The 7,397-nt window shown below is 35.2% G+C and overlaps 1 pseudogene; it reads right to left on the bottom strand.

Moving 5' to 3' along the window:
* Positions 1–4,335: 4,335 nt before the first annotated feature.
* LOC105547620 lies at positions 4,336–5,267 on the bottom strand (annotated as a pseudogene).
* Between the last annotated feature and the right edge of the window lie 2,130 nt (positions 5,268–7,397).

Genomic DNA, 7,397 nt, shown 5'->3' with positions numbered 1-7,397 from the left:
GGCTTCAGGTTGATCCCCACTGCTCTAGGCTCCACTAGACCTAAATTCCAGGCCCACACCAGTAGATATCACCTCATACCTCACACCAGTAGATATCACCTCATACCTCACACCAGTAGATATCACCTCATACCTCACACCAGTAGATATCACCTCATACCTCACACCAGTTAGAATGTCTACTATGAAAAAGACAAAGGATAACAGGTGTTGGGAAGAATATGGAAAAAAAGGAATTCTTATACATGGTTTTTGGAAATGTAAATTAGGACTGCCATGAGGGAAAACACTGTGAAAGTTCCTAAATAAATTAAAAATAGGGCCAGGCACAGTGACTTATGCCTGTAATTCCAACACTTTGGGAGGCCGAGGTGGGCAGATCACCTGAGGTCAAGAGTTTGAGACCAGCCTGGCCAACATGGTGAAATCCCATCTCTACCAGAAACAAGCAACTGGGGAAAGGATTCTCTGTTTAACAAATGGTGATGGGAAAATTGGCTAGCCATATGCAGAAAACTGAAACTGGACCCCTTCCTTACACCTTATGCAAAAATTAACTCAAGATGGATTAAAGACTTAAAAGTAGAACCCAAAACCATAAAAACCCTAGAAAAGAACCTAGGTAATACCATTCAGGATATAGGCATGAGCAAAGACTTCATGACTAAAACACCAAAAGCAATTGCAACAAAAGCCAAAATTGACAAATGGGATCTAATTAGATTAAAGAGCTACTGCACAGCAAAAGAAACTATCATCAGAGTGAACAGGCAACCTACAGAATGGGACAAATTTTTGCAATCTATCCATCTGACAAAAGTCTAATACCCAGAATATATGAGGAGCTTAAACAAATTTATGAAAATAAGACAAACAACCCCATCAAAAAGTGAGCGAAGGATATAAATAGACACTTCTCAAAAGAAGACATTTATGGAGCCAAAAAACATATGAAAAACCGCTCATCATCACTGGTCATTAGAGAAACGCAAATCAAAACCACAAGATACCATCTCGTGCCAGTTAGAATGGCAATTATTAAAATGTCAGGAAACAACAGATGCTGATGAGTCTGTGGAGAAATAAGAATGCTTTTACACTGTGGTGGGAGTATAAATTAGTTCATCTATTGTGGAAGACAGTGTGGCAATTCCTCAAGGATCTAGAACCAGCAATACCATTTGACCCAGCAATCCCATGACTGTATATATACCCAAAGGATTATAAATCTTTCTACAATAAAGACACATGCACATGTATGTTTATTGCAGCACCATTTACAATAGCAAAGACTTGGAACCAACCCAAATGCCCATCAATGATAGACTGGATGAAGAAAATGTGGCACATATACACCATGGAATACTATGCAGCCATAAAAAAGAATGAGTTCATGTCCTTTGCAGGGACATGGATGAAGCTGGAAACCATTATTCTCAGCAAAATAACACAGGAACAGAAAACCAACCACCACATGTTCTCACTCATAAGTGGGAGTCGAACAATGAGAACACATGGACTCAGGGAGGGGAACATCACACACTGGGGCCTGTCACGGGTTCAGGGGAAGGAGAGAGAGAGCATTAGGACAAATACCTAATGCACGCGGGGCTTAAAACCTAGATGACATGTTGATAGGTGCAGCAAACCACTATGGCACATGTATACCTATGTAACAAACCTGCACATTCTGCACATGTATCCCAGAACTTAAAGTAAAATAAAAATAAAAATAATGAAAAATAAAAGATTTCCTAAGAACACATAGGAGAAACTATATCGGCCTGAGGGTAATTACAGATTTCCTAGGACACACACACACACACACACACAAGAAATCCTGCCTCTACTAAAAATACAGAAATTAGCTGGGCATGGTGGCGCTCACCTCTAGTCCCAGCTACTCTGAAGGCTGAGGCAAGATAATCGCTAGAACCTGGGAGGTGGAGGTTGCAGTGAGCTGGGATCACACCACTGCACTCCAGCCTGGGTGACAGAGTGAGGTCCTGTCTCAAAAAATAAATAAATTATTAATTAATAATAAATAAAAATAGAACTGCTGTATGATCCATCAATCACACTTCTGGATTTATATCCAAAAGAATTAAATCACTATGTTGAAGAGCTATCTCCACTTTCATGTACATGGCAGCAAATTCATAATAGCCGAAGTATTTAATCAATCTAAGAGTCAATCAATTAATGAGTGAATGTAAAAAGTGTAGTTTATATACAATAGAATAACATTCTGCCTTAAAATAAGAAGGAAGTCCTAATATTTTCAACAACATGGCAAACCTGAGGACATTTTGCTAGGTAAAATGAGCCAGGCACAGAAAAATAAATACTGCATGATCTCATATGTGAAATCTACATAAAATGAACTCATAGAAGCACAAAGTAGTAGAATGATGCTTGTCAGGGGTTAGGAGTGGAGAGAGGGAAAATGGGGAGATGCTGGTCAAAGGGCACAAAGTTTCAGTTAGAAGGAATAAATTCAAGAGATCTATTCTATAGTATGGTGACTCTAGTTAATAATACTGTGCTGCATACTTGAAAATTGCTAAGAAAACAGATCCTAAATGTTCTCACCACAAAACAGATGAGTATGTGAGTTAATGATCTGTTAATTAGCTTGATAATAATTGCATAATTATGCATATATCAAAACTTTATGTCATATATCATAAATAAATACAACTTTTCACTTATCCTTAATAAAGATGGGGAGATATTTGAGTAGGTGAGAAACGAGGATGCTACAGGAAGTGTTCCAAAAAGTAAGATTTCCATAGTAGGAAATAGTTCAAAGAGCTAAGCTATGTTCTTTAAGTTTTTAAAAATGTGTTTTTATGTGATGTTTTACCCTATGTGGTCTCAATTGTTTACTAAAAGTTATTTTACATACATTATTCTTGGTTCTTCATTTCTTGGGTAAGCTTAAGGACAAGGGCACATGACTCATATTTTTCATGCCTAGTTAGAAATAAAGGAAGAGTCACAGATGCAGAAAGAAGATAAAGTCAGCAGAATCAATGCAATTGCAAGTCACACTAGAAATTGGAGAGAAGTTCCGAGATGTGTTTTTATTTTTATAATTTAGGAAATAGTGTGTGAATCAATCACATCCAAATCTCACAGGCCTCAAAAGCTACAGCTGACATTCAAGTTATAGAGAAAACTCAGGCATTGCAAGTATGTTACATTATCCTGAATTCTCCTTTAGTCATTTTTCCACGTCATTTGACTATGACTGTCAGTTTAAATTGCTCTAGGTATGGCACAATTATTTCAGATGAAGATGGTTGGCAATAATATATAGAACAAAATGATAACTTCTATAAAATATATTTCTTTATTTGACACCATATATTGACATTCCTAATATACTTATTAACTATAAATATTCAAATTACAACAAGCTTAAAAATAAAAATAAACTAACATTTTCCATATAACAGCTTTTATCATAAAATTTTTCCAAAATATTTAAACATAATTCTTTTACATACCCATTGATTTCAAGTTATTTTCAGAGCCTTTCTATTTGCCTCAAATGTTCTCCATAGCTCTTTAGGTAATGCAGTTGTTCCAAGCACTTACCTCACTTAAGTATATCTAGCCAGTGATGACCATTTCTTTGTAAGCTACATAGATCAGCTTTACCAGCTTTCACCTCCAATATATCACTGCCTTGCAAAAAAGAGGGATCTCAGATGCCGACTTCTGCTACACTGCTTCAACATGTCTCTTGCTACAATTCATAAAACTTATTGTCTTACTATTGATATTGGATATCAAAGAATATGGACCAAAATTCCTCTCAAAATTTACTATCCAACAAAGAATAAGGAGTGTTGGAGGAAAGGATTTGAAGTATTTTGCTGTGTATTCAACTAAACTAAAGATAGAAGACAAAAGTATTCTGCCCAAAAAGCAAAAAATTAAAAGACATATTTTAGATATTTTTACACTGAGAGTATCATCTTTTCATAGGAATTATAACTTCACTTTTATCAATATTTACAACAAATTTCATGCCTTATTTTTAATCAGGAAAAGTCTGTCTTGGATTCATTAGGTTTGTGCCATGGAAAAACATCGCTATAGATGTTTTATCTTGATTTTACATAGCTGTTTTCTCCACAAGTGAATGGTGTTTAAGCTGAATATGTTTTATTCCTACCTGTTACCAGGAACCCCACGACTTTGTTAAGAGTACATGCTCAGCAAGTACTAACAGAGTGAATAAAAGAATCGTTGATAAATAAACAGATGGATGAATCATTGTGAGGAGAGACTCCATTTTATTGTTACTATCACACATACACAGGCTCATTCCCACCCCATTAGTCTCTTCATTGGCCCTCTTACATCTTTGTTTCTGAGGGTGTAGATTATAGGGTTACAACTAGGTGTGACAACAGTATAAAACAGAGCAACGAACTTGCTTTGATCTCGAGAATTTCCTGATGGTGGCTGGAGATACATGCACATGGCCAGAAAGAAAAAGAGAAATACAACCATAAGATGAGCTCCACATATTCCAAACACTTTCCGAAGCCCAGCAGTTAACTACATCCTCAGTACAGCCTGGACGATGGCACCATAGGAAGTGAAAATGGGGGTGAGAAGTAGGAGAACAAAAATGGAGCTTGTGATTATGAGGGTCAGCTTATTTGCATGGGTACTGACCCACAATAATCACAAAAGTGCTGGAACTTCACAGAAAAAGTGATCTACTTGGTGATGTCCACACAGCGGTACCCAGAAGGAAAAGGAGGAATTAAGTGCTGAGTTTGTAAAACCACTTACCCAAGAAGCCACAGCCAACAAGCAGCAGAAACGAGGGTGCATGAGGACAGTGTAATGCAAAAGTCTACACACAGCTGCATAACAGTCATAGTACATCATCACCAGTAGGACACACTCTGCGGTTCCCAGTGTGAGAACAAAGTAAAGTTGAACCATGCAACCAGCATAAGAAATGGTCTTTTCCAGACCCCAGAGATTGTCCAGCAACTGAGGGATAGAGTTGGTGGTGTAACAGAGATCCAGAAATGAGAGATTTGAAAGGAAGAAATACAAGGGAGTGTGGAGATGGGAGTCCAGGTATGACAGGATAATGATGAACAGGTTTCCTACCAGTGTCATCAAGTAGAAGATCAAAATAACCACAAAGAGAACTATTTCCAGATAAGGCCAATTAGAAAATCTAAAATAAAGTACCCCTCAGAGCTAGCATTGACTTTTCCATCATCATTCATTTCCTATTACCTGAGAGAAAAAAAAAAAAAGTCAGGTAAACTCAAAAAATAGTAAACAATGCTATGCTCCAAAAAACGTCAGGACACATAAAAAAAATAAAATCCATTTTGAAGGGCTTGCCATCATTTAATTGTAAGACAATTTAATCATTAGTAGTAATGAATTTAACAAAAGAAGAATTAGAAAGCTCATACTGATATAAAAAGTAAAAGAGTAAATAAATGAATAATGGGGAACAGGGTATGTACATACTCTAAAATATCTCCTCACAACTTTCTTGTTAATTTCAAATTGAAAGATAGTAAAGTTTATAGTGGAAAAACCTGGCAGACACCACCATAACCAGGTGATTTTATTGATCTTAAGATCACCTGTATTTGTACAAACCAACATCATGAGACTGCTGAGATGATGCTCTGAACAGGACATGATGTCACTTCAGTGATATTTATGCTAAAATTACACAGACTAATTCTAATAATGAAGACACATGAGAAAAACTCAAATTGAGAGAAATAGCTTGCTTGTACAATTCAAAAGTATCAAGTTTAAATAGACAAACAAAGGCTGAGGCACTGGTCCAGATGAAGGGAGACTAATGAGACATGATTTCTCAGTGTATGATCTGGGATTTTTTTTAAAAAACTAGCTATTAACAAAATTATTGAGACAATTTAAGAAATCTCACTGTGGACTATGGATTAGATAATAATATTGTACCCACATTAAATTTGCTGATTTGGGTACTGTGCAGGACTTCTGTAAAATAACATCCTTCTTCTTAGACAAGAAACATTGAATAAAGTATTTGGTGTAAAGGTACGTGGCATCTCCAACTTACTCTCAGCTAGTCCAGAAAAAGAGACAGATGATAGATAGATAGATAGATAGATAGATAGATAGATAGATAGATAGATAGATAGATAGATAGATAGACAGACACATAGATACATAGATAGATACATAGATACATAGATACATAGATACATAGATAGATGATAGAGAGATAGATAGATAGATAGATGGATGATATAACAAAGCTTTGGGGGAAATATAAACTAATACTCAATCTGGTTATAGGGTAAATACTAGTCTTTGTACTACTTTTTTGCAACTCTGCTCTAAGTTTGAAATTTTACCATAATAAAAAGTCATAAAAAATAGAAAATAATTTTTTAATTTTATATTTTATTCATATGTTTGCCTTTTTATAGAAAAATAACTATCAAGTTCTTCTCATTCATTTTATGGTGACTTCTAGGTAAATGGTAATTGAAAGAAATTTCTAACCTAGCTAAGGAAAATAATTTCCATAAAACACAAAATCTTTCTTTGTTAATTAACAAGGAACTTTAGTTTTCTTTTCAGCATTTTCAGGTTACTTTCATAAATGTGATTATAGAAAACATAACAATTACAATCCCAATAATCTTACATATGGATGAAATAATATGTTGAAAATACTGAATTTGGTAGTGATTTCAAAATGTTCACGTAAAGTGAAAAAAATGTTTAGCTTCAATTAGATAAGAAGCTTATCTTCTGATTTGTTTACTTGGACTCAAAACTTATTTCTAAACTGAAAAATTGAATACAAATAGAGAAGACACAAACAAATGGGTATTCATGATATGAACTAAGCTAAAAATCTGGGGAGAAGAGTGATAGAATACTTCTAAAGGATGTGTGAATATAACTGAATTTGAAAAGATAAAATCTTAGGGGAAGGAAGATAAAAATTCACTGAGAGAACAAAGAAGGAAAGGTGGGAGGGAGGGGCAGGAAAATGGAGAAGAGCCTGAGTGAAGGTCTTAGAGTTGCAGGTGTGTCTGTCACAGGGTTCACAAAGCTGAACCACACGGCCTGAAGCAGCTTTCTACATGATGTATTTTTCTCTAAGACAATAATTTAGATAGTATATAAATTCTGAGCATGAGCTATAATTAGTACATATTTATTCTCCAATTTAGAGAGTTCTGAATATTTAATGAATCATTAAGTGACTGTTCATCATTTAATACATTGCGCCCAGTGAATCTCATATTACTTTTTTGTTAAAAATAAAATAATAGCTTACAAATAGTTATGACGCCTAGGTGATGCTTTTTCTCCAGTGAGTTTTCAATTTT

The sequence above is a fragment of the Mandrillus leucophaeus genome, unplaced genomic scaffold, assembly GCF_000951045.1.
Source record: "Mandrillus leucophaeus isolate KB7577 unplaced genomic scaffold, Mleu.le_1.0 Scaffold392, whole genome shotgun sequence".
Taxonomy (NCBI): Eukaryota; Metazoa; Chordata; class Mammalia; order Primates; family Cercopithecidae; genus Mandrillus; species Mandrillus leucophaeus.
Note: the sequence above shows the minus strand (reverse complement) of the source record. Positions and strands in the feature narration are given on the sequence as shown.